The sequence below is a fragment of the Furipterus horrens genome, unplaced genomic scaffold (assembly GCF_987537825.1).
Source record: "Furipterus horrens unplaced genomic scaffold, mFurHor1.1.pri manual_scaffold_7, whole genome shotgun sequence".
Taxonomy (NCBI): domain Eukaryota; kingdom Metazoa; phylum Chordata; class Mammalia; order Chiroptera; family Furipteridae; genus Furipterus; species Furipterus horrens.
In genome coordinates, this window is record NW_028327177.1 from 90,760,407 (window position 1) to 90,779,066 (window position 18,660).

Consider the following 18,660-nt stretch of genomic DNA (forward strand, 5'->3'; position numbering starts at 1 on the left):
TTTGTGTGGGGGGGGGAGAAGGAAAATATTCATGTCAAAAGGGAAGCATGGTTTCTTGACTTGGAATTCTTTAAGAACAAATAAAATTGACTAGCTTTGCTTTCCTAGAATTCATGTGTCATATTTTTGCCTAATCAAAAATAAATCTAGCATGTAGGTCCTGTTTTGAAGTTAGGATGAAGGAAAACACTCTTCTGATCAATTCTCCATTATCATCTTATTATTACTGATAACCTAAACAATAGGCATATTCTCTTTAAGAGCTGACAGGCACCAAGCATATTTTTAAACATGCCAAGTGTGTTTAATATTCCACCTACATATTTCTTAAATTCATAATCTCATTTAACATTTGCTTTTGTTTGTTTTAATTTAGAATTATTGCTTTACAAACTCTCTTACCATACTGTGAATGGTAGCAAGAAACTCAGTTTAATTTTGCACCTATATTGTTATGAGGAACAGTGGTGGGGCTCTATTATCAAAGGGCTGAGCAACTGTTCTCGGTGTAAATAAAGTGGACTGTAAGGAAAAGTGCTGGGGAACCTCTCAGGCTAAACACATTTAAGAGGCATACAAATGATAGCAACTCATACCAGGATTCCCTCAAATCTGTTTTTAAAATTTCTATTTTACATGAGAAGGCTGCTTCACTAGATTAAGTATTTTAGCTCAAATTTCTTTCCATGTGGATTTGGTGCCCTCAAAGTAAATATATTTTCTATTTTTACTCTTAGTTTTTTCAAGGAAAATGGGACTTAAGTTACCAGTGAAATATTGCAGAATGTATTGACTTAGGGGAGAAATGTTTTCTAATTTTAACTTCTTCAGAAGTTTAGTTGATGTCAATATTCTTCACTATAGTTGCCAAGCACTATGTACTGTAGTTCTAATCAAAAGTTGGACTCAGTTAAGAAGACAGTCAGGGATTAATGAAATTCTCCTCTACATTTCTGTCTATACTGCTTCCTGACAGTGGTATGTCCTAAACTTCAAAAATTTTAAACCTCTTATGAAAACATGCCACATTACTAAATGAGGGTTCTTTTAGAAAGTAGTGGAATTATGTTTTAGTTGTATAGTCATTAACTGACTGAATTTGCTTTTTCCAAAATACAACTTTTTAAATTAGACTTCGTGACTTTTATAAACATTCTGAATTAAGGTAGACTGTAAGCAATGTAGTTTAACTTTAATAAAGTCCAATTAAAAAAAACTAAATTTAATAATAGTCTTCAGCCCTAGCTGGCACAGTTGGTTAGAACATCATCCCAATACCCAAGGTTATGGGTTTGATCCCCAGTAAGGGCACATGCAAGAATCAACCAATGAGTGCATAAATAAGTGGAACAACAAACCCATCTCCCTCTCTCTCTCTCTCCCCTTTCCTTTCTCTCTATAAAATCTTTTTTTAAAAACTGTCTTCATAAAACTGTGTTATTGCCAAAGCATTAAATAGCACATCAGAGTTTAAAATTATTAAAAATTACTAAGTATCCATTTAGAATGAGATTTATTTTATGATTGCAGGCACCTCCAAAACAAATCAACAGTCGATTGCAAAGTATTTTGAGATGTAAAAGCACCATTAATTACTGTTAATGATACTTCTCTAATGTATGTAAATACATCATCTACACCCAAGCTCTTGGCAGATTTTTCTTACTTCTTTCTAGACAGTTTAAAGATCTTAATTTATTAATATTCACAGCAAGCAGAAAGATAAACACATTGTTTTGAAGCTTTTGATGAATGACAGTTGGAGACATACTGTGCTTGGGCTGAGAGTAGATATTAGCTCTTTGGCAGTAACTCACGGCCTTACTGGAAACAGGACCTGGAAGAGAGACCAAGAGTTTAAAATGATGTTATTAAGAGTCTCTGTAAGCACTTTATTCCAAGGTTCCTTAGATTTGAAAATTTCATTAGTCTCACACTATACCTATTTTATATTTGGCCTCAGCAGGTTTTAAACTCAGCGCATGCTCAGGACATAGTAAGCACAATTTTTTCTTTCTTTTCATTATTATTTACTTTATTTTATTTTATTTTTTACATCACTATTTACTCCCCCATGTCCTATTCCACCCTCCCCCCTACAATCACCACACTATTGTCCGTGACCATGATTTCCTTCTCTCTTATTTTCTTTTTCTCTCGATCATTCCACTACCCCTCCTCCCCTTGCCCGCCCTACAGTCCCAGAGCTGTCAGCCTGCTCTGTCTATTTCTGGTAGGCACTAATTCTGATTTGCCTTATTGCATCAGATTGACAGTGACTTCTGGGGAATACATTGTGAGAACAATATTTCCTAGTTGTTATGTCCTTTTATCTCTGCCTGAGCTAGAATATTCATGTTGCTGTTTTAACAGGCTTCACATTGTAAAATAATGATAATAATAAAGAATACTCTGTTTTCTTGCAAACTCCACCCTCAAATCTGAACAAAGTGAATGCCTTACAGGCTCACAAATAGAATTTTCACCAATTTAGATATAAAATGTGGCAACTGGGAGACTGATATATCAACATCTGGATCCTGCTCAAATGCCGCAGTCTGTGTGGTAGGAAAGCAAAAGCAGTTCTTTTGTACTGAAATATATTTTTTGTAATTTTATTTTATAATAGACTGGATTCAGAGATTTTCCTCCCTGTGTCTCCTTTAACTTTCTTTGATAGAGATATGTACAACCAGCTTGGCCTGGTTACTTAATAACGCTGAAAATATTGAACATTGATAAAAATTTCAAATCTAGCTTCTAATTTAGACTTGTTATATTTCACAAATAACAATATAGAGGTTCAGTTAAATTTGAATTTCAGAGAAAACAGTGAAGATTTTTTTTCAGTGTAAGTATGTCTCATATGATAGGTGCCACATAATTATAGTAAAAAAAAAATTTTTGTTTTTTAAATATGAGATTCAACTGACTCTCCTGTTTCATCTGGAACCTTTACTCTGGTTTATGATGATAAAAGAACACTACTTTTTCTGAGAATGTACAGTCACACACTAGTTGTCTCATCTGTAAAATGGCAGTAAAAACAGCAAAGGTTTCTAAAGGCTGTCAGAAGGTTTAAACACATTGTGGCAATCTCGTGAAACAGTTCCTGCCATCTGTGTAATCAGCACTGTGGAAGCATAAACTTTTGCTCCTAAGGTGCTGGTCATTTGTTCCAATGCTACAGACATCTTGTCTGCTGGAATCCTGTTGACATAGACCTGTTAAAAAGGAAAGGATGTTTCTGATGCACTCGGCAGCCACTGCTACTCATCTACCAAAATAGAGGCTGGCCCAAGTGACCCCTCAACTGAAATGCTTAAGTTTCCTGCACTAGAATGTTCACGGGAGCTGCAAAGAGGCACATGGGCAACTTTTGCTTTTCATAGGGATACTTATTGTAGTTATAATTATAATATATGTCAAGTCTGCTCTGAACATAGTGTGCTTAAGTCAAGGCCAAAGGAGGTGGGGAAGAGCCAAGGTGCTAGCCACAGCTGGTAGTAATCAAAATAAACATAAGCAATGTGAGCAATAAGAGATTCCATTATAGTAGGTGGAAATTCACCATGGTGTTGGTGGGTGTTTCAAATGTAGGATCAAACAGTGTTTCTGATTATTCATTTGTGGTACTCTTAAGAAATGCCAAGTACTGGACAATCCTGCCTCCTGTCTGAGTGTCTGTGTAGAAGTTAGAGTAGGCTGAGTCATGACACAGTAATAAACAATTCTAAAATATCTGTGGCTTAACCACCTGTGGTTGATTTCTTATTCCTGTAAGGCCCACAGTGGTCCAAAGTGACTCTCCAGGGATGCTGTCCTCCAAGGGGAGATTGGGGGCTCAGCATTTTAGTTCAGAGCTGGTCATGTGGCTCTGTCCAACTGCAAAGTGGGTTCTGAAATGTAGTCTTCCACGTGTCCAGCTGCATATTCTGGGAGTGGACCTAGAACAATTAGCAATAGTTTCCTACACTGGCAACCATCACTGTTTAATTGTGCTATTATTTTCCACAAGGCCTAGAATTAGCTTCAGAATTTCTCTCCACTATGTCACAGGCAGTAGTTGGCAGTCAAGGCTGACAAGAGAGCTAAAACCTATTGCAGTTGGCATTTGGACATCATGCATAGTCATTAGTGTGTTAGAAATGAGGGGAAATAGGTTCTTCTGACAATCTCTATCATAGGCTTCTATCATGATCTGAATTTTCCATCACTCCAGACTCTGGTTTGGGAGAAAGTGGTTTTCAGGTATGCCAATTATCAATCTTGGTGATAGTATTTTTTAAATGCACCTCCAATTTGCCTGAAATTTAAGTCCTCCCTTGTTTTATTCCCATGCAGTAAAGATATTATAAGTTTTTTTTTTTTATAACTGTGGCAAAGAGGGGAGAAACTTATTAACAAAACTTGCAATAAAACTTGAATATTGCTTTTTGATTGTGGGATTAAATGGATAGCATCAGAGCTCTTTCCAGCTCAAGGCAATCTTGTTTGTTGTACCTAAACTGCTACTTGATGAGAAAGTCAGGTCAGCACCCTTTTGAGCTTGGACATTTCAGTTCAGTTTTCACTTATATGGAATATTCTGTTGAGTGGCCTATTTACCCATTTAACCTGGATGAATGAACATGGCTTCAGAATTTTCTCAAGTCAGGACTATAAGGTTGGCATAGTGAAATATCATTGGAAGACTGGAGAATAGTGAAGAAAACCTTCTGAAACTGAGAATTACATTTCAAAATTTTTCTACTGTGTGATTGCTCATACTGGTTTTAATCAACAAAATCTGCTTTGTTTCCTTTTGAAAAGCTATGTAGTTCAAGGCACAATGCTGAACACTGTGATAAACATTTAATTATTTAAAAGCAGAGGCATTATAAAAAGAGAAAAATATGGTAAAATATATAAGCAAGTATTTAGATGGCTGTGTTTCTCAGGATAAAAAGTCAGAGGATCTAAAACAGTAGAAATTACTCAGGGTCAGAGTAGACCTATTGTAAGAGATAAAAGATTGGTGAATATTCCATTGACTAAATATCTCAGGAGGAAAGAGGATGGAGAGCACCGCACACTGAAGCCATAGACATTTAGTCAGAGTCTCTTTTTATTATTATTATTATTTTTTTAATTTTTGGTTTTTCAATTACAGTTGTCCCATTTTCCCCCATTTATCTCCCCCACCCAACCCACCCCCTCTCCCGCAATCATATCGCTCCCCGTTGTCCATGTCCATGAGTCATTTATACGGGTTCTTTGACTAAACCCTTCCCTTACTTATCCCCCTTCTCTCCCTCTCCCCTCCCCCCTATTGACTGCTATTCTGCTCTTTGTTCTATTTAGTTCCTTCGTTTGTGTTGTTCTTTAGTTTCCTGTATTAGGTGATATCATATGGTATTTTTCTTTCTTTGCCTGGCTTATTTCACTAAGCATAATTCTCTCTAGTTCCATCCATGTTGTTGCAAATGGCAGGAGTTCCTTCTTTCTTTCTGCTACATGTACTCCATTGTGTAAATGTACCACAGTTTTTTGATCCACTCATCTACAGATGGGCACTTAGGCTGTTTCCAGCACTTAGCTATTGTAAACAGTGCTGCTATGAACATAGGGGTGCATAAGTTCTTTTGAATTGGTGTTTCAAGATTCTTCGGGTATAATCCTAGTAGTGGAGTCACCGGTTCAAAAGGCAGTTCCATTTTTAATCTTTTGAGGTAATTCCATACTGTTTTCCATAGTGGCTGCACCAGTTTGCATTCCCACCAACAGTGCAGTAGGATTCCCATTTCTCCACATCCTTGCCAGCACTTGTTGCTTGTTGATTTGTTGATGATGGCCATTCTGACTGGTGTAAAATGGTATCTCATTGTGGTTTTTATTTGCATCTCCCTGATGGCTAATGATATTGAGCATTTTTTTCATGTATCTATGGATCTTCTGTATGTCCTCTTCGGAGAAGTGTTTGTTCAGGTCCTTTGCCCATTTTTTAATTGGGTTGTTTGTTTTCTTGATGTTGAGTCGTATCAGCTCTTTATATATTTTGGAAATCAGTCCCCTGTCTGTGATGTCATTGGCAAATATGTTTTCCCATATGGTTGGTTTCCTTTTCATCTTGCTGATGTTTTCTTTTGCTGAGCAGAAACTCTTTAGTTTGATGTAATCCCATTTATTTATTTTTTCCTTTATTTCTCTTGCTTTAGGAGAGATATCTGATATTTTCTTGCCTATGTTTTCCTCTAGAACTTTTATGGTGTCATGACTTACATTTAAGTCTTTGATTCATCTTGAGTTTATTCTCGTGTGTGGTGTAAGTTGGTGGTCTAGTTTCATTTTTTTGCACATCCCTATCCAGTTCTCCCAGCACCATTTGTTAAAGAGACTTTTCTCACTCCATTTTATGTTCCTTCCTCCTTTATCAAATATTAGTTGTATAACTAATACAAGTTATACTTGTATAACTTTTTCTCTCATCAGGTTCGGAAAATTTTCTGTCACTATTTCTTCTATCAGTTTTTCAAATCCATGCTCCTTTTCTTCTCCCTCTCTAATTCCTATGATCTTGATATTATTTCTTATCATGCTATCCTGTAATTCCCTTACATCTTGTTCATATTTTTTTCAATCGTTTTTCATTTTGCTGTATTGTCTGGGAGTTTTTCTCTACATTATCTTCTAACTCAGTAATCCGATCCTCTGCTTCGTTTAGTCTGCTTTTGACTGACTCTACTGTGTTTTTCAGTTTAGAGATTGAATTCTTCAGTTCTTCCTGGTTCTTGTTAACAGTTTCTATGTCTTTTTTTATGCTGGTGTAGTTCTCTGCAAGTTTCCTATAATTTTCTCGGAGCTGCTGGTAACTTCCTTGGAGGTTGTCATAGTTGTTTTTAAGGATGTCGAGTATATTGAGCTTCTTTACCACCATTGTTTTGAATTCCATGTCTGACATTTGGGCTATGTCTATTTCATCTATCTCTCTTTCTGAGGATTCCTCTTTTCTTTTCACTAAGGGTTATTTTTGCATCTTACCATGTTGGATTCTTCTTGTTTTTATTTATTTATTTGTTTGTTTGTTTATTTGTTTTGGGGGGAATGGTCTGCTTTGACTTCCCTCCTTTGTGGTGTGAGATTCTTTATGGAGGATCTGGGGGTTTCAGTGGTGCAGTCTCTTTGATATCCTGAGCCTGATGTTCTTGGGTTACCCTTTGTGTCGTTTGTTTATGCTGTCTGGTTATATTTCAGATGCTCTTTGGTAGGATCTTCCTTCTGGCTAGTTGGTTGGGAGTCACTCTATCCACTTTGTCTTGAGTTCTTTTGTGGAGATGCTGTTAAAAACATAAACACACAGCCGAGGCAGGAGACCCATACCCTCAAAAAATATCCCCCACCCTCTATCCTGCTATCATTAGCCAACGAGCCCGTATTAATATAGATGTAAAGAAATTAGAGCTTTCATACTATAAGAAGAACAGATAAGAGTTGTTTTGGGGGAGGAAAAATATAATTTTTGATAGAGGGGGTGATAGATTAATAATAGTTGAGATTATGCAAGCCAATAGGTAATATTTACATTCTGTGTTAATAAAAATAGAAGAAAAGGATGGAAAAATGCATAATATAGTAAGAAAGTGGGATTGTATTATATTGGGTTTATATAGTAATTATATTCTATTATTTAGAGTGATAGGGGGGCTAAACTAGACACACAAACAAATAAACAACGATTAAAGAGAAAGGATGAGAAGGAGAGGTTATATGCAACACGTTAGAGATATAGTTTGTGTTTCTTCTCCTTTTTTCTTCCCCTCCTCTCCTCTCCTCCTCTCTCTCTTTTTTTTTTTTTTTTTTGGAAGGGGAAAAAAAAACCAACAACAACAAGAAAAAAGAAGAAATAAAGAAAGAGAGAAAAGAAAGAAGAAAGAAGAAAGAAAAAAAGAAAAAAAAGAAAAAAGACAAGAAAAAAGAAGAAAGAAAGAAAAGAAAGAAGAAAGAGAGAAAAAAAAAAAAAGGAATGTTTTTACTCAGTTCAGCCTTGGTGTGTAGTCTTCTTTTTCTGTGTCCCCTGCTGGTCTAGTGTGGCGGTTCAGAGGTTCTTGTTTCTTGCAGCAACGGTGTGCGCCTGCGGTTGCCGGCATGGCACGCTCCCTTGCTCCCCGCTGGAGCCAGCTGAGGTGTCCTTGCCCGCGCGCCCCTGCGCGGGCGGGGCAGCCTGAGAGCTTGCCCCGCGATTGGCGTCTATTGTCCCCGGGCTGAGGTGTTTTCTCGCTCACGTGCCGCCCTTGCCCTTAGTCCCGCTGAGCCGAGCTCCGGGAGTTGGTCTCTCGCCTCTTAGGGCAGGGCCGCGGACACTTGTGCTCAGTGGAAGTGAGCGTCCGTGAGTCGCTGCCGCCCGCTGTTCCCGTGCTGCAGCCGCCTGCCTTCCCTCACCCGTCTGGGCGGGCACAAACAGAGCCTGCGCTAGTGGTCTGCTTTCGGGCCTGGGGCCCGGCGCCCACGGGAGCTGTCTAGGGATGTCTGCGCACGGTCTTCTGCGTGTTCAGTGGGCCCTCCCTGTGCCCGTTGGGGCACTGATCTTATGTCCGTTGGGGAGTGTCCGAGGGACACCTGGACTCACGGCCCCACGCACCTGGGCCAGTGAGTGAGAGCACTTCCCTATGTGCGCCCCCGGTACCCAAGGGTAGGGTTGGGGAGTGGATGAGCGTGCCTCTGCGCCTGCGCTCAAGAATGGCCTACAACCCCCAAACTTTCCTCCCCTCTCCACCGTCCACTAGAGAAAAATATAAAGGAAAATTATGTTCTCACTTGCCCGGCAGCACGCTGTCTCCTGTCCTTCAGCGCCAATGCCACTTGGTCGAGTCCCGTCTCTGCCAGCGGGCAGAGATCCACTCTCCTCCCGACTCCTCTCCGGGGCAGCCTGTGGTCGCCAAAAGGCCTTTGTGTACTTCCAGCCGCAGCTCGGGCAGCTGCCCCAGTCAGGAATCCCGTTTTGTCCCCTTTTCCTCTGCTATCCTCACTAAACAGGTTGTTCCCAGATGGATTTTCTCTAATCCAGCAGTGCCTTGGCTCGACTCCTGCCAGTGTCCAGCTGCTCACTGAGATGTTCTGTCTGCAATTAGCCCAAACTGCAGACGGGTCTTGGGAGCCTGAAAGCGCAGCCTCCCCTCACTCCTCCACCATCTTCCTCCTCCTAGTCAGAGTCTCTTTTAATAAATAATAACTGAACTCTCAGTGGTTAAAAGAAGGGAATGACTTGTGTCTTCAAAAAGTAAAACACAAACAGCATCATTTAATTCCCTCAGCATATTGATTCAAAGTGGCCTGCAGTTAATTGCTAATTGAACCTCCTGATACTTCTTTTAAAAGGCAATTAAAATAGATGCAAAAATTATCAGTCTGACATTGAATCATAACCACTTTAAATACATTTAGTCAATCTAGGTATTTAATTATCTCCTGAGAGCAAGCATTTTTTTCTTTTATAAGATTATTGCAATTGACAAGCCTATATTTAGCATTTAACATATGTTTGTATGTTTTTAAAACCACCAGAGGTAATATATTGAATACATTTTTATTGTTAAAAATTCAAGCACTACAGAAAAATTAGGAGTAATCTATACCCCTCTCACTCTCTCACCCCCTTCCCCAGCCCTTCAAGAGGTAGTAACTGTTCAAAGTTAGGTATGAATTCTTTACACCTCTCTTAAGTGTTTATTTTGCTAAAGCTAGTTATTAAAGATCATCAGAAACATACCTGAATTCCAGGGTAGGTGTATTGGTCTGATGCAGCAACACACACCAGGAGAACTGTGGGTGTCTAAACAGGAAACATTAGTGAAGGGGGTGCTAAAACGTTTGGAGGTCTAGAATGAGTCATGGGATGCTCTTCATAGCAATTGATCAAAATATATCAACTAGGTTGCTTCTAGAACAACCAGAGTTTATAAGTCTATAAGGATAAGTCGTGACTTTGAATGAGCTAGTGACACAAGAGTTTAAGCTCAGTCTGTAGTCATGGTGTGGTCAGGTATGGCTTATCTGTTTTGTGAGTCAGAGAGCAGATTTTATGATTGATAGTTCCAAACTCAAGTAATCTGTATGTAGGACTCTCCTGGTGAAATATACTAGCTCTATTGAACATTTTCAGTTTTTCTCCTTGTCCTTATGAAGCAATGCTAATATGATATGTCATAGTTAATTTCCTATTTTAAAACACTGATGTCAGTTTTATTTTGTTGCTCATCAATGTATTAAAGAGTTAGAATACTGCTTTTAGATTATATTTTTATTTGGAATAAAATATTTAAGAGAAAATCATGTCAATGTTTTTAATAAATGAACAAATGAAATTCTTGAATGAGCAGAAGCCTAAATGGGATCCAGGGATCTAAGGAACCCTGGGGAATTGAGAATGGGTTTGGGATATCTGATTTGGGTACTGCAAAGGTATTTCTGTCTTCTGTTTAGAAGAGAGCTTGGAACCAGGGAAATGAGTACAATGACTAGTATGACAGAGGGGAGAGAATGGGGGCTGTATAGGGCTGTTAGAATAGAGTGCAAAGATTTGGGAGACCTCCAGATGCATAACAGCAGGGGCCTGATGTTCTCATTAGACTGGTGGGGGATGGAAGAGTCAGGGGTATCCAAAATGCCTTGCATGTTTCTGACGGGTACTAGTGGATCAATAGTAGGTCAATCAATGCTGAATCATGAGAAAAACTGAAAAGGAATGCGTTTTGTTGGAGCAGGTTGGACCGTGGGCAGGGAGTTCGTCATCAGAATGAAATAATGTGCTTTTTACTTATATCTTGACTGAAAATTGACAAAATATCATCCAATGCCCTATGTCATCTGGTACTGACAGTAACTGTGGAAGGACATTTAGGCGGGTATCATCTCCATTGTACAGAAATAAATGAGATTGACTGAATGTTTGAGTTGCTGACAGGGTCACAAGATTATTCAGTGACACTCCTTTCATTAGAACTTGAGTCTTCTGACTGTAATTCTCTGTGCTTTCTATTTCTTTTCTTGCTTCTTCTTCAGTGAAACTAATATCCTTATGTTATCACTCAGTTATTCATCTCCTTTTTCTTAAATTCTCTTACCTGGAAGAGTCTGGTGGGGTAACAATGAAGAAAAACACATTTATTTAAAAACGAAGCTAAAGTATTTCTGGGAAGATGAAATGACCTGCATACCAAATATAAGGCAAATATAAAAAGATGCTGAAATGTGGGAAGAAGTCAGACAAATACCAATATAATAATGTGTTCCCTCAATTTTATTTTTTGCCTCAAATATTCCAGGTCTGGAGCTAAAGAAGCCAGCCACCCTAAATGCCAAAGGCCCAAACAAAAAATGTCATAACAAACGCCTGCTTTTTCTAGTCAGAGGATTAGGAAACGGGCCATCTAGCAGGACAGAAAACTTAGACAATATCTGCTCTTCTCCAACCAAACACAAACAAACAAAACAAAACAAAACAAAAAAACTGTGGTTCCACCTCACTTACAGTAGCTAAGGTAGAGTGGGGTCCTCTACTTTTACCTTCCCTAGGCTCTAATGAAACCCCCAAATCTCCTTGCCAGGTCAGGGTCAGAGAAGACCAAGTAGGGAGCTGGGATGCGCATGTTCACTGGGTGGCAATGATTCAAGTCCACTGGGGAGCCAGGATTTCCACTCACCAGCAGTAAAGAGGTGCACCCCTGCTCCCCAGAGAGGTAGTGTCAGAGGATGCCTAATGGAGAGTCAGAACTCGCCCCACTGCCCAGTGGCAACAAGGCTGACCTTGTCCAGTCAGCTGCTGAAAAGAGGGGCCAACTCAGAATTCTATGTCTAGTGAAAAGATTCTGTAGGAATGCAGGGGCAATCAGAACATTCTCAGATGAAGGAAAGCTATTAATTTATGTATTCATTTTATGAAGCTAGTGTTTCCCAATACCAAAACAATGGAAAGATAACTATAGGACATCTCACATAAATATAGATGCAAAACATTTTAATAAAATTTTAGAAAATAGAATTTAACAGTATATAAAAAGAAATATACACAATGACCAAGTGAGGTTTATTTGAAAATGAAATAATGTAATGCACCATAGTAACAGGCCAAGGAAGAAAAAAATCACATGATTATATCAATTCCTGCAGAAAAAGCATGTGAAAAATACATTATCTATTCATGATTAAAAAACTCCTTAGAAAACTAGAAAAAGAGGGGAATTTCTTTAACTTCATAAAGAACATCTACAATAAAACAAACCCTATAAGTAAAATCATACTCAATGGTGAAAGACTGAATGCTTTCTCTTTAAGATTGGGAATAAGATAAAAATGGCCACTCTCACCACTGGTATGCATCATAGTATTGGAGGATTTAAGCAGCACAATAAGACAAGAAAAAGAAATAAAAGGAATACAGATTAAAAAGGAAGAAATAAAATTGCCCCTATCTGCAGATGACTTGAATGTCTACATAAAAGCCCTAAGAAACCTATAAAAAGGTATTGTTTTCTAAAAATAATGAATCAGTTCAATAATGCTGCAGGAAAAAAATGTTAGCAAACACAAATCAATTATATTTATACTAACAATGGACATGTGGACACCAAATTAAAAATATAAAATCATTATCAAGCACTCAAAAAAATGAAATACTTAGATGTAAATCTATCAAAACTTGTACAGGGCTTAATATGCTGAAAACTAAAAAATGCCAATGAAAGAAATCAAGCCAGATTTAGATAAATGGAGAGAGAGATAATTTTCACAGGTTAGAAAACTCGTTATAGTAAATATGTCAATTCTCCTAAAATTGATATACAAGTTTAATGTAATTCCTACCAAAAGCCCAGTGGGACTTTTTTGTAGCTATAGTCAAGACCATTCTGAAAGGAGCTAGAGTAGCTAAGACAATTTTTAAAAAGAGGAATGAAGTGGTCGGGATCAATCTATCCAATTTCAAGACTTCTTGTATAGTTACAGAAATTATGACTTTGGGTCACTAACAGAGATGTCACACACAGATCAGTGCAACAGAATAGGGAGCCCAGAAACAGATCTATTCAATATGTCCAAATGATTTTTTACAAATATGCAAAAGAAGAGTAAGGTAACCCTTATTAACATGATACTGGAACAATTAAATATGTATAGGCAAAAATAAATAAAATAAAATCTTGACCTAACTCTCACCCATTCAACAAAAATTAACACTAAATGTCAGATCATAGATTTAAATGTAATACTATAACTACTTCAGAAAAAAATGTAGGTAAAAATTCTTTGGGATCTATGTCTAGCCATAGAGTTCTTAGCCTTCACACCACAAGCACAAGAGTACAAGCATAAAGGAAAAATTGGTAAATTGGACTTAATTAAAATTAAAATAATTTCTTTCTTCTCTTACACACCCTGTTAAGAGATGGAAAAGGTGATCTACAGCTCACCAGAAAAGAACCATTACCTTGAATTTATAACAAACTCTCAAAACTAAGCAGGAAAAAATAACTAACAAGTTTTTAAAAAGGCAAGAGATATAGACAGGCATTTCATCAAATAATCACATGAAAATATGTTCTGCATCATTAACCATAAGGAAAATGCAAATTAAAATCATATGGAATTATCTCTACATACCTATCAGAATGACTACAGTAAAAACTAGTGGCAATACAAAATTCTGGCAAGAATATGGATAACATTGGCCACATCATTCTTTTTGAGTTAATTTTTGTGCAAATTGTGAAGTTCAGGTTAAATTATTATTTTCTCTTTTTCCTATCAATGTTCAATTGCTCCTGCACCATTAGTTAAAAAAATCTATTCTTCCTCTATGAACTTATATTTGTACCTTTGCTGATGAGAATGTGACATGGTACAGTCACTATGGACAACAGTTCAGTAATTTCTTTAAAATGAATCATGCAATTACCATACAACCAAGCTTTTACAGTCATGGGCATTTTATTCCAAATAAATGAAAATGTAAACATACCCCAAACCCAAACATGAATGCTAATGGTAACCTTATTATTTATAATAGTCAAAAATTGAAAAAAATACCAAGATGTCCTTCAAACAGGGAAATGGTTTGATGAAATATGGTATATCAATCACATCATGGACATTACCCAGCTTTCAAAACAACAACATTTTTTTTTTGGTTGTCCATGGTTTATTGATAATATTACAGCACAATAGAAAGATTCAAACAGCTTGATGTGGTGTTTTGAAATTCATCCCAAATGTAAGCTGAATGACTTGCAGGTTGGACATGCTGCCCAGCTCCAAAAGCTTCAGCACTTCTTTAGTATCAGGATCAACTTCAATGGCCTCCTAATCCAGGGCTGAGACGTCAGGAACTGTTGATGCACACAAAAACTTAAATGAATCTCTAGAAAGTTATGCTGAGTGAAAAAACAATTTCAAGTGGCTACAACTTGTGTGATTTTGTATATGTAGCATTCTTAAAATGACAAAAGTATAGAAATGGAGAACAGATTAGTGGTTAAGGGTAGGAACTGGGGCAGGAGGGAAGTAGGCATGGCTACAATGGGGGAACCCAAGGGGTCTGTGGTAATGGAAATGTTCTGTGGGCGATAAACACAAAGGTAAACAATTAAACTGAGACTAGAGGTTTATTTTTGTTATTATTATTTTAGGTACAGCATATCATTATCACAACCGTATGTTTGTGATATAGTCTTTCCTCTAAGTCAGCTGGACACCTGCTCTGCTAGCTGCCTGCTGAGCAGCCTGGCACCAAGGAATAGACAAGAGTCAGACACAGTAACTATTCACTCAGCTTTTATCAAATACAGGTTCATTCAAAGTACAACATCAACATACATTAATATCCTATTCACACCCTTAACAATCTAAGAGAAACATAACACACACATACTTCTATTAGTGGGGAATAATGAACCCAAGTCCCAGAATCTCAGTTTGCAGGTCTGAGAGATAGCATGGTGGGCAGAGGAGTTGTCAATGTCTTGCAAGGAAGGATTTCTTGAGCCAGGTGGGCAGCAGGGCAGATGAAGTCCTCCATCCAGCAGGGCAAGAGCCTCCAGTGGCCGATGCCAAGGGAAATCAAAGTGGCATGGAGCAGCACTCTGGTGTGTGGAGCTCGGCTGTCTCAGCAGAGGTCTGGAACCTGCCTCAGTTATACCTTGAAAGTGGTGTACTCCACCTTTCTGGGTCTTTTCAATAAATATCTTGGCACCCCTGATGCCAAGTTTGGAATTTGTCCGTGAACCTATGGCTGGTGCATGGCTATTCTGCTTGACATCCCTTCTGGCAATAGTGGAATTTCTCCAAGAGCCTGTCTATGGGTGGCCCCACTCTGCAGACATGGCTATTCTGATCACATGGGCTTTGTCTCCTTGCCAGACATGTCTTTTCTGACCACATAGGTAGATATGTTAAGTATATCCCCTTGCCAGATGTGTCTAGAGTGACTTACGTAGTTTTGCTCTGAACCAAAGTGTCATGGCTGACTGAAAGTCATTTTAGTTGACATGAGTAACTCCACTTTGTTTTATATACTTTATGCTATCTTGATCAGACCAGTGCCATTTTATTGGTCCTATTCTCCACAATAATTATAGTCATTGTTTCTATATTCATGCACATTGGCATTTAGAAACTAAAAGTGTGGTATAATGAAATTAGATAGGTATTCTAGTTCAACTTCTGTCGTCAACTAACTTGTGACCTTGGTCATGTTCATTGTTTCCTGGAATTTAGGCTTTTCTGGAGGGGTTTGGAATAATCAATCACAAACATCCTTTCCAGCTATAGAATTTGATGGTTTCATGTTTCAATGCATCAAATGCATTTTAGTGTCTCAAAAGTACACTAAGACATGAAAGAGTGGGGTCTGTTGTTATTTATCTTAACATCATCAAGCATGTTTTGCATGGTTTATTTTAATGCATAGAGCGTAGCCAGCACTTCTTTTCAGTAATGATAAAGGCTAAGACCCTAAATTCTCCCAATTGGAATTCTCTAAAGTGCTATTGATTTCCCTCCTGCACCTCTGAAGACAGGGTTTTGCATTGCTCATGAAAAGTTGTTTAAAAGAACTTACAACAATCATTGGTTGAAAGGGAATTGGTGGTTTCAAGATAGAATGTATTGCTGAGATTGCTTTAAAAAATAAAATTTGCAGTAGTTTTATCTTCTAGTGAGTTCCAGGGCACCATTTGAGATATGGTTTACATTTTGAAATTTTCTTTTTTTTTTTTTTTTTTGCATCACATGGTAATAGATTCTAGCCCACAATAGGTCTTAATTCATGTAAAACTGTGTTGCTGTGATTTGAAAGTCCGATTTCTGAAGTTTTAAGTGTATTTTGTGAACCCTTAAATCTCCCATTGCTCTTCATCTAAATTGGCTCAGTCCAGTGCTCACTGTTGATGTTCCCTAAATTCTGGGAGGGGAGCTGAGAGCTGTACATTCTCAGCATGGTTTTCATGGCATTAAACACATGACTACCTCATCACAAATGCCGAAAAGCAGGCATATTTTAGTCTCTCCCCCCTATGCCCTATTATATCGGGAAGAAAACATATAGTTAGATCACTTTGAGATCTACACCTAATTTCCTTCCCAATTAACATACATATATTAAACATTGTCTGCTGTCAGCAAAGTCTGATAAAGCAGATGTTTGTTTTACTTCCGTGGAGACCAGTGACTTTGAAGTCAAAGACTAGGCTCTTCATCCTTTTCTCATTTTGGTTAGCACCAGTGTCTTTCCTCCTTACCATTTGTAGTTTATAAATTCTGTGGTCTTTGACTTGAGCTTTTTTTGAAAGGTGAAAATTAGACATAAGTAATCTATCACTATGGGCATAGAAAGCCCAATAGAATTTGCAAAATCAGAATTTCTCTTTCTGCTATTACAATTAGTAACCCACTATCGTGCATAGACTGCTATTTTCTCATAGAAATGTAATGTTGGGAAAGAAATAATAGCTATAAACCAGGTGTATATTATAGTATATTTGAACATTGTTTCTAGATTACTTATATTTTTAAAGGCATCTTTATTCTTTGAAAGCTGTGGGTTTAATGTACTGTATGCATTGGCATCAAGGGAACCAAAATGAAATATCAGTTTGATTTAGGGTTGCTATGGAGAATATTTTAATGTTTCAATTCAATAGTTTATATTTATGTGTGCTTATACATATATACTTCAGCAGATATCTAGTTTGGTGAATGTGTTTTAATTGACTGTGAAGATGTAATAATAGCCATTTGAAACAAAGCCAATAGCAAATAAAAATGCACATTTCAGTTTCATTTTACAACTCTGTAAGGGAAAAAATTTTAAAAGAGTTGCACACATTTTTCTGCATAGAAATTTTTTATGATTTTTGATGTTTACTGATATTATTCAGTATTCATCCTTTCATTTCCTGCCTTCATTAGTTTGTATTTATTGTATAATTGCTTGGGTGTAGGCTACCTTGGCCAGCAATTTAATTACATCCAATTATTAAGTCACATATAGAATTATTTTACCCTTCTACTCTTTTCTAAGGCTTTCTTAGACCAGGGCCTACTATAAAGGTTTTGCTTTTAAAGTTTTCTTATTTTTTCTTTCTTTTTAAATAAAATGTTCCAGAGTAGGGACCAGCAGCTAACAGCCAAGTTAGGTTGGGGCCACCTAATTTTTGCAAGTTTCTCAATTTTTATTCCTGAAGGGGAAAGAACTCTCCGACTTGTGGAGGATATGCTTTATGCCTGAAACTTGTTTTTTTCAGGTCCTTCAGGAATTTATTCTTGTCTCTACTCCTCTACCCTCCCACTCTTCCTCCACCCCTGCCAGCCATCTTCTGAACCAAAATGCTGAGACTCAGGCATTTAGTCACATCATTTCATCTCTAGGAAGTTGTGTTCTAACTTCAAAACAGTCAATATTTGAAACAGAACTCATTTGGAGAGACAGTATACTACAGTGAATGAAGCTTTGGAGCTAGAAAGCTGGTTTCACTTTCCCATTTTAGACCTTCCCTTGCTCTGAATGAGATGCAAGCAAATCTATTAACATTTTTGATATTGGTGTCTATATCTTGTTATGAGAATTGGAGATATTCCACTTTCAGGCTCACTCACATGGTGGTTGGCAGGATTTAGCTCCTTTCAGGCTGTCAGATTGATTGTTAGCCTCAGTTCCTTGCTACATAGAATCTCCATAGGGCAGCTCACTTTATATGATGTATCAGGTGAGAAGAGCCAGAGAAGGAGAGTAAGAGCGATAGAGTCTCTTATAAACTAACCTCAGAATTAACATCCCAGTATCTGTGCCACATTTAGTTTGTAAAAAAGAGAGAAAGAAAGAAAGAAAGAAAGAAAGAAAGAAAGAAAGAAAGAAAGAAAGAAAGAAAGAAAGGAGAAAAGAAAAGAATAGTAAAGAAAAGAAAAGAAAAAAGAAAAGAAAAGAAAAAAATGTCACTAGGTCCAGCCCACACTCAGACAAGTGAGGATTACACAAGGGTGTGGATCCCCAAAGGTGGTATGTATTATGAGCCATTGTGAAAGTTGTCAAGAGCAGAACTCTTCCCCAAAATCAACCTTAATATTTTTCTTTGTAGTGTCTCCTCATATTTATAGCTTGGGTAGTGCTGACTTGTCTTCTGCCATATCTTCTGA

At 37.6% G+C, this 18,660-nt stretch overlaps 1 protein-coding gene across 1 annotated transcript in view; it reads left to right on the plus strand.

The window, feature by feature from the left end:
* The window catches only part of FHIT (fragile histidine triad diadenosine triphosphatase), a 954,345-nt gene that overhangs the window by 368,309 nt on the left and 567,376 nt on the right, over nucleotides 1–18,660 (plus strand). The gene's annotated exons all lie outside the window — the stretch shown is intronic.